We start from the raw sequence: 8,967 nt of genomic DNA, 5'->3' as shown, positions 1-8,967 counted from the left end.
AAACAAATTGAAAACAAATGTTTTGTATAAAGCCAGAAGGACCAACTATAACTCTTATTTAACTGAGAAAATAGTTGTGAATATGTGGACATATATAGATACAGTGAATCCTTGCTTAGCATGCAGGTGCAGACGTATTCCGAATGTGCAGGAGGCTGTGTGTGTTAAGTCCCTTCAGTGGGACTACTGGCACAGTAATTACACACTCTTCAGTGAGTCCCAGTCAAGCCTTCGTGTAAGCACACATCTGTTTAAATCTCAGAACAGTCTTGCAATATGCACTTAAATGTTTTTTTTTTTTTTGAGCTGTTACTTTATTCACAGAACACAGATGGTCAGTGCAAAACAAGAGAAAGCACCCAGTAAACATCCAGTGAGGAAGAGGAAAAAGAAGAGAGCGGCTAATTAGAGTTAACATGATTTAATGTATGTATATATAACTATTAAAAGGATATTTATTCCATGCTAACAATCTTGGGTATTTTTTATTCAAAAGTCCTTTAGAAAACCTAGCAGTTTCTTTTCTTTTACATTATGCTTCAAATGAACATTTCTAGAGAACCTTATCTATTTCAGAGCTTCCCATGTGTAATCTCTTGAGTTTGTAAAGGTTGATGAGGAATAAGTTATTTAATAAGCTGCCACACTTCATGCAAAGAAAGAGCTAAGAGAAAGAGCAAAGAGACAGACCAGGGCTGGGTCCAGAGCACACTTTTCCCAGTCAAAAGAAAGTGTGAGCAGTGCAGCAAATAGGCCCAATTATTTAGGATAAAGAATGTCAGAATTTGAGGGAGGGTCTGCTTTCCTAGCGAAGAGCTTTCCTTATTATATAATAAACCCTAAGCTAAGAGAGCATTTCTAAATGATATCCCCCAAAAGTCATAGTTTTACTTCAAATTAACCTTCACTTATGAAGACTTCCAAATTAATTTATTCTTATATTGGCGGCGGCTGGAGTCAATATTTACTAAAACCACTTAAAATTAGCTAATTATCTGAGATAGATACGTGTACAAAAAGATATACAAATTAAAACCATTTAAAAATGATAGATATCGTAATTTGTCCTTGGCCAAAACTTGTATGTTCAGAAATGATTGTGAAATTAAAACCTAAAATAAAAACTGAACACCATGTACTTGAAATGATTTACATTAGAAAGCAAGGCATCCTTCATAGTTACAGATTTAGTGTCTCGGGTGGGTTGAGGAGAGAAACCCCATGATACTTTGAGTTTCTGTACTTCTCTCGGATGGACTGCTGCGCATGCTGTGGTGCTCTGAGGTAGGTCTGGTGGAGGTCCAGGAGGCAAGGCCTGAGGCTTTCCAGGGTGTATCCAGTCTTTTGGACTAATGATTGATTCCGGCCAGCTCTGTCCTGTGATGGTATAGAGTGCTAAGTGAAAGGCAGCTCCGGCAATAATCGAAGCAGGTACTTCAAGTACGGGTCCGCATCTATCAGACATAATTCTCCCAAAAACATTGCTAAGCTTTCAACCTTGCTGTTTGCAGGCTGCAGGTGTAGGAAGTACTGTGTAAGAAACTGGTTTACTGTAGGTGCAGCCAGGTCAAAAGCAAGGACCTTCAAAACCAGGTGCTCCATTCTCAGAACCTGTTTCTTAGAATAGGTATCATCTGTAATGTACACCAACTCGCCTACTTCTGGGGGGTATATTTCTTCAAACTTTGAGGCAAGCAGCATGGCGGCAGTACCCACGAGCTGGAGCTTTCCTCTCAGCACAGACATGGAGGACAGAAAGCGGTCAATGTAGTTCACAGCCAGGTGCAGGGTCTCGTTCTGCAGCTTGTACTCCTCCCCCACTTCTACCAGCCAGTCCACCAGGATGGCCCTCATACTGCTGGTGATGTCAGGCTGTTTCTTCATGTAACCCACTTTAGGTTTACATTTAACCTCCACCTCCCTGAGTATGCATGGGTGTCTGCGTGGTACTCTGGTACTTCATTCACACTCCCTGGCTTCTCATCTTCTAGCACAATTGATATGTCCATAGCATGTGGTGACTCAAAACTACCATCCATTGGAAAATCAAGAGGTACCAGAGGTTTTCGTGTGCCAGACAAAGCAATGGCTGTATTAAAAGCCAGCACATCTTCGCACTCCGTGGCTTTGGGTTCGGGTGGCGGCTTCTGAGATTCTGCAGGGGCTTCGTCCACATGAATAGTGAAGCCTTCCAAGGAGGAAGAGCGCTGACAGGCTCATCATTTATCGGCAGGTCCTTTAGGGGTGCAGCTCGTCGTGTCTTGGGCCTCGGCGGCCCCGCCGCCCGCGCAGGGCCGGCTTTGAGCACCGCGGGCGCGGCCTGGCTCCGCGGCGGCCGGGCGCTGCCTTCTCCGGATTGATGTTCTCCTGCTCCTCCTGGGGAGCCGTCTGCGGCAGGGTCAGCAGGGCCGCGGCCCTCGGTGCCGATCGATCGGCCCAGCATCTCGACTCCCGCGGGCGAGCCGGATCCTCAGCCGCGTGAGCTCCACCCCGCAGACGCGACGCTGCAGTCCTGGCGCTCGCCGCAGGCCCAGCCAGCCTGCCGCCCGTGTGCTCTCCCGGCTGGGGCCCCTGCGGGACCGCGGAGGCCGTGAAACGTGCCGGCAGACGCTGCGGGGCGCGGAGACGCCTGCACTTAAATGTTTTTGAGGCTCACTTTATGTCTTCAAGTAAGAGATGATAGAAAGTTAACAGATGGCCAACAACGATATTGCGTTGACAAAGGAAAAGCTGAATTTAGTTACTTCAGTTTCTGATTTTTAAAAAAAAAAGTGAAAATACACTTAAGAGTGTGGGAGTGTTTTTCCACTGATGTGTTTTGTTTGCTTTCTTTTTAAATTTTGTTTTTGTTCCCCCTGGGAGCTGCCAGGCAGGGAGGAGAAGGGGAAAGGGGAAGGGGAAGGGGATGGGAAGGACTCCTGCCTCCTAGTGCTTAGCAGACCCAGGAGGTCTACTTTCTATGCAAATAAAGTTCACTTTCTTTTCTTTCCTCCAAGAGTCTCTTTCCTGTTGCTCTTTGTCACTAGAAGAGTTTCTTAATGCTGAAAACAATTTTTCTTGATTATCTTAGACATAAAAATGCTACTGACTTGACTGTGCATGTTTGAACATGTACAAATATTTCTTTGTTAAATTAAGTTTAATCTTGTACTTAATGTTTCCTGCTGTATGGAGAGAACTTGAAAGTAAGGCCAGAAATCAGGTGACACAAATGCTTCTTAATTAGAGAAACCTCTAGTCAGTACTAACTAAAAATATATTGACTTGTCTTTTAATCAGCTGTGCTCATTCCTAAGCATTAAATTCTGAGTATTTAGGGTAAAAATGAAACATTTGGTCCATTTCAGAAATAGCTAGACTTTTTCCAGACTCTCAGGGTAAAAGTAAAGCATGTAAAAAAAAAAAGTCTAAAGGGTTAATGCAAATGTTTTTTAAATGGCCATTTCTGATCTCTCTTGGAGGCAGGGTGGTTATGGTGTTTATTAGTATTTGCTTTTTGTTGTTGTTTTATTAGTAGAGCTGTTAGGAATATGTGTTTATGGGAGTCTTAGTACTGAACTCAGGAAAATAAGATCAATCTGTTTGGTTTTTTTTTTTTCATAAATACTGGGTAATATTTTTGTCTTGTTTTATTTTGTGTACTTTTTTTTTCTTCCTTGTGGTACTGTGGCTTATGCCTGTAATTCTACTCTGGAGACTGAGATCTGAGGATCCTGGTTCAAAGTCAGCCTGGTCAGACAAATCCGAAAGACTCTTATCTCCAGTTACCCAGCAAAGAAGCCAGAAGTGGGAATGTGGCCCTTACAGTTCATTAAAAGTGTCCAGTGCAGGGCATTGCAGTGCATACTTGTAGTCCAACTGAGGCAGAAGGATCTCAAGTTCAAGGCCAGTCAGGACAACTTAATCAGGGTCTTTCTCAAAAAGAAGATTTAAAGAATGGCTTGTAGAGTATAGCTCAGTGGTAGACTGTTGGCCTCATCTGTGTGAAGCCCTGGAAACAATCCCAGGTGAGGTTGTAGTTAGTTTACATTATTAAGCTCTCTAAGGAGAGAGCTTTAGCCAAGTTGAATCTAATTTAACATACAATTTTTCACTTAATACCGCAAATCCAATACATTTAGCCATTCATCTTGTTCTTTTCTGACTAATGATAGAGTGTTCCATGATCTATATCCTTCCACAAGCTTCCTGCTTCCACACGGTGTTATCCTGCCTAAGATTTCCATTCTCTAATCAGCCCTGTTGCTTTCACTTCCCTCACTGTTGCCTTTGGCCCAGCTTTTAATTCTTGTTGCTACTGTCATAAATGGTCCTTCCGTGGAGCTGGGCAGGTGGCTCAATGGCAGAGCGCTTGCCTTGCATGCATGAGGCCCTGGGTTCGATTCCTCAGCACCACATAAGCAAAAAAGAAAAAAGCCGGAAGTGGTGCTGTGGCTCAAGTGGTAGAGTGCTAGCCTTGAGCTGAAGAGCTGAGGAACAGCGCCCAGGCCGAGTTCAGGCCCCTGACCGGACCCATAAAAAAACAAAAACATAAATGGTCCTTCCACTTCTGTTGGCCCTCCTATCTCCATCCATCTCTCCATGTCACCTTTCTTCAATTATGCACAAAAAAAATACAAGCTACTGCACAATAAGTATTCATGATTTGCTCCAATATGGTCCTGAATTAATTTTAAATCATCTCCCTGTGTGTTTTCTTCACACCCTAAACTCAGCAACACTAATTACTCAATACTTTCTGAATTCTTCACACCTTTGCATTTTTGTATCTATGATTCTCCCAACACAAGAGGCATCATCCTATCCTAACAGTCCCAATTTCCCTTTTTCCCAGGCAGAAGTTAAGCCGATGTCTGATTCTTTTTCTGGAAGAATTTGGCAATTTCTTAGGCATAGCTAAGCTTTCCTGTAATTCCATATTTTATAGTAGCTTCTAGACATTTGTTTTGACTACTTACTAGCTGTCTTTAAGTCCAAGTGATCAAAATGTCAATTGATACAGGGATTTTTAAAAATTTTTTTATAAGACAGATATACCAGTACAAGTGATGGATATAACTTTAGTGAAACATGGAATTAGCTCTTACTGTAAAGATGTGACCGGGACATACATAGATTTTGTTGCTGGTATTATTTGGAAAAAGTCTGGAAATTTATGCAAATGTTTTTGTATTCAACATTCACAATTCTTACACCAGTCAGTAATGTTACCACTCTTCTGTCCTTTTGGTAGTGTAAATATGCATCAAAAATTTTTTGCTCTTGGGTTTGGAATGATAGTATATACTATAATGAAAGGTACAAAGGATGTGGAGATAGAATGATTGTGGTTCAAGGCCAGCCTAGGCAAATTAACCATACTCTTATGACCAGAAAAAAGCCAGAAGTGAAGGCATGGGTTGAGTGGTAGAGTACCATCTGTGATAGAAAAAAAACCTAATGAGAGCGTGAAACCCAGAGTTAAAGCCCTCGTATCTACACAAAAAAAAGCTAACTGAAAGGCTTAAGATGGCTTGGCTCAAGTGGTAGAGTACTAACCTGGAGTTTAAACCCCAGCAATATCTCAAAACCTATAGGGGAAAGATGAAGAAGTAGGAGGATCATAGTCCAAGGCTGGCCCTAAGCAAAAATGTGAGAACTCTCCAGGTATCAGTGGCTTGTGCCTGTAATCCTAGCTACTTAGGAAACTGAGATATCAGGATCTCAGTTTGAAGCCCTGAGATCTGAGGATCTCAGTTTGAACCCAGCCTGGGCATGGGCAGGAAAGTCCATGAGACTCTGCTATCTCCAGTTCAGCCCCAGAAGCTGTGGAGCTATGGCTCATGTAATAGAGTGCTAGCCTTGAGCATAAAAGCACAGCGACAGCATAACGTCCTTGAGTTCAAGCCCCAGGACCAGCACACACACAAAAATAATTTGCGCCCGGCACCAGTGGCTCACGCCTGTAATCCTAGCTACTCAGGAGTCTGAGATCTGAGGATCGCAGTTAAAAGCAAGCCCGGGCAGGAAACTCCGTAAAACTTTTTTTTTTTTTGGGGGGGGGGGGTTCCAGTCCTGGGGTCTGAACTCTGGGCCTGGGCGCTGTCCCTCAGCTCTTCAGCTCAAGGCTAGCGCTCTACCACTTGAGCCACAGCACCACTTCCGGCTTTTTTTTTTCTGCTCACATGGTGCTGAGGAATCAAAGCCAGGGCCTCAGGCATGCAAGGGAAGCGCTCTACCACTGAGCCACCTTCCCAGCCCCTCCGTGAAACTCTTATCTCCAATAAACCACCAGAAAACCGGAAGTGGCACTATAGCTGAGCTCCCATCTAATGTTTGTGTATTTTAACTATCTTTTGTGAGGGTAGACTTTACATTGCCACCAAACCATACTTAATTGTGTAAGAAAAAAAAATCAGAAATACTCGGCTTGGTGTCCTAGATACATATTTTTCTCTAGTTACTTGACTCCTAAGAATATAGGAATTCAGCAGAATTCAAGCCTGTCTTAGATCTGTTGATTTTATGATGAATTACTATCATTAAACTACCACCTCCCTCTCTTCATGCCCCTGGATGTATGCTCTGCTCATAAATTTAATGTTAGTAACCTAAGATTGTTGATAATGACAGGATAGGGAGTCAACGGGAGCAGCTGTCCTGACTCAGACACCTGGTCATAGATGCCCAAGTCAAATGCTTCTGTGTTCTTAGGAACTTCTGAGAGGGGGTGGTTTATGGCACTAATGAAAACCTTGGACGCTGGATTTAGTCTCTATACAACATGCCATCTGATAAGTTTTGATATGTTTCTCCTGGTGCATTCATCAAGTGAAACCTCCCAGAAGTGGGGACTTTGTAGTGGTTCAGATGTAGGCTCAAATGTTCATATTTTCTCTTTATTTAAAGTAACTTCTCTGAGCCTTTGCTTTGTCATCAAATAAATATGACAAAAACCTAGACCATGGGACTTCATAGTCCCATGATTAGATTAAGTGGAACTATATTCAAAAGGCCTCAAGGGAGGGAACAGTGAGTAACAGCTGTCATTGTTGTTTACCCAGGTTCTGAATTGGTTCCGATGGTTTTCTGTGACCTGAGAGCCAAAAAGTGAAACCCTCATGAAGCATTCTCTGTCTTTGGGATAAACCAAAAAAATGTGATAGATGCAATAAAAATGATAATGAAAAACAAATTTTTTGCTAATTCTGCAACACTGAAGTCTTACTTCCAAATTATTTCCTTCCAAATCAAAATTATTCAACCGCTTTGTGAGATAATGTGCTCTCCCTTCTTTGTGAATTAGTACCATCAGTCCTATTCCACAAAAGAAACAAAAATGAACAAATAACACAGAGGCTAATTTTTAGCTCAGTTTATTTCTAATTTGCAGGCTCAGTGCCATATATTCAACAACAGAAGCTTATGTGGTATCTGCTGCGTAAGGTGTCAGGCATTTGATATATATATATATATATATGTATATATATAAATAAAATATTATAGTGTGTGTGTGTGTGTGTGTGTGTGTGTGTGTGTGTGTGTGTGCGTGCTGGGACTGTGGCTTGAAATCTGGGCCTGGGCACTGACCCTTGGCTTTTTCACTCAAGACTGGCGTCTACCACTTGAGCCCAGCTCCACTTCCCTAAAGGCACTGTCTTAAGCAGTATAGCTTAATAGGAGCTGCCAGACATAAAGTGTGCTAAGCTGATGATTGGTGCTAAGCAGTGGCTGGATGAAGAAGGAGAGGCATTATTTCTGCCCATGAGAAGAAATCAAATACTTTAAGGCTAAATGGTAGATATCTCCAGTATTTCTTTAAACTTAACACTCTGGGAGGCTTGAGAACTTACTTTGGGCATTCATGACAGCCAAGAGTACAATGAAACAGTTGGGTATTCTGTCTGCTAAAGATGATTGTGTGGATGGAAGTTAATAAGGAGGGTGGGAAGGACAGGAGTCTTGAATCTGCAGCAAGAGATGTGTTGCACAGAGAATACCTTCCTGATCCCTAGGCCAAGTAGTTTGGCCAGGCTCGGATATGACTTTACCTTTCTTTCATTAAAAGAAAAATGTTTTTTTATTGCTCTAAATTTGTGATCAAGACTGCCTCACTGTGGATAAAAACTCAAAGACCCAAGTGGGAAAGATTTATAGCATCAACAGCCCTGGTACGAGGCTAGGTCCCTGGGGCTCAGAGGACTGTGGGCCTCTGGTGTTTCTGGCCTTTCCAAAGGTAGAATCTCAGCTACAGTGGTTTCTGAGTTTACTTTGCAGATCAGCAAATACGAAGGGAAGCTGTATAATAATTAGAACCAATGGAAGAGAAAACATAGTAAGTTTTTTTTACTGTTTATAAAATGTTAATTTATACCTCAACAGCTGAAAAAGCAGCATGTGGCTTAGAAATATTAGTCATCATCCTTTTGCATCTGATATAACAATTTAAAATTTTATTGTTTTTGTTTTTGTGCTGGTAGTGGGGCTTGAACTCAGAGCCTAATGCTCTCTCCTAGTTTTTCCTGCTATAGGCTGGTACTCTACCACTTGAGTCATACTTCCACTTCTGGCTTTTTGGTGATCAATTGTAGGTAAGAATTTCACAGATTTTCCTGGCTGAGCTGATAATTAAATCCAGTACTTAGATCTCAGCTTGCTGAATAGCTAAGATTACAGGCATGAGCCACCAACTCCCAGCTAACAATTTAACTTTTTGTTTTCTGAATTCTTATGGAATGTCTATCATCCTGAAAACAGTGGGAGGTTTTAGTAATTTTATAACAAAATAAAATATTTACATTTAATCTGTATTATTCATTCTTTGTCCCTCATTAATCCTAGCCTGGAGATCCATTGGGTGGTTCTGGAGACTTAAAATGTGAGACTGTAAGACCAAAATACATTATTTGCATAAGTAAGCAGGCCTATTTTTTTGTACACTTAATATACACTAATAAATGTGTAAGCTGGGCACTGGTGGCTGAGTTC

At 41.9% G+C, this 8,967-nt stretch overlaps 1 pseudogene; it reads right to left on the bottom strand.

The window, feature by feature from the left end:
• Positions 1–1,137: 1,137 nt before the first annotated feature.
• On the bottom strand, positions 1,138–7,845 carry LOC122120799 (annotated as a pseudogene).
• Positions 7,846–8,967: the final 1,122 nt, after the last annotated feature.

Source organism: Dipodomys spectabilis, unplaced genomic scaffold (assembly GCF_019054845.1).
Source record: "Dipodomys spectabilis isolate Male_0828 unplaced genomic scaffold, ASM1905484v1 ptg000178l, whole genome shotgun sequence".
In the NCBI taxonomy this organism is placed as follows: Eukaryota; Metazoa; Chordata; class Mammalia; order Rodentia; family Heteromyidae; genus Dipodomys; species Dipodomys spectabilis.
The sequence above is the reverse complement of the archived record's forward strand: the minus strand, read 5'-3'. Positions and strand labels throughout refer to the sequence as shown.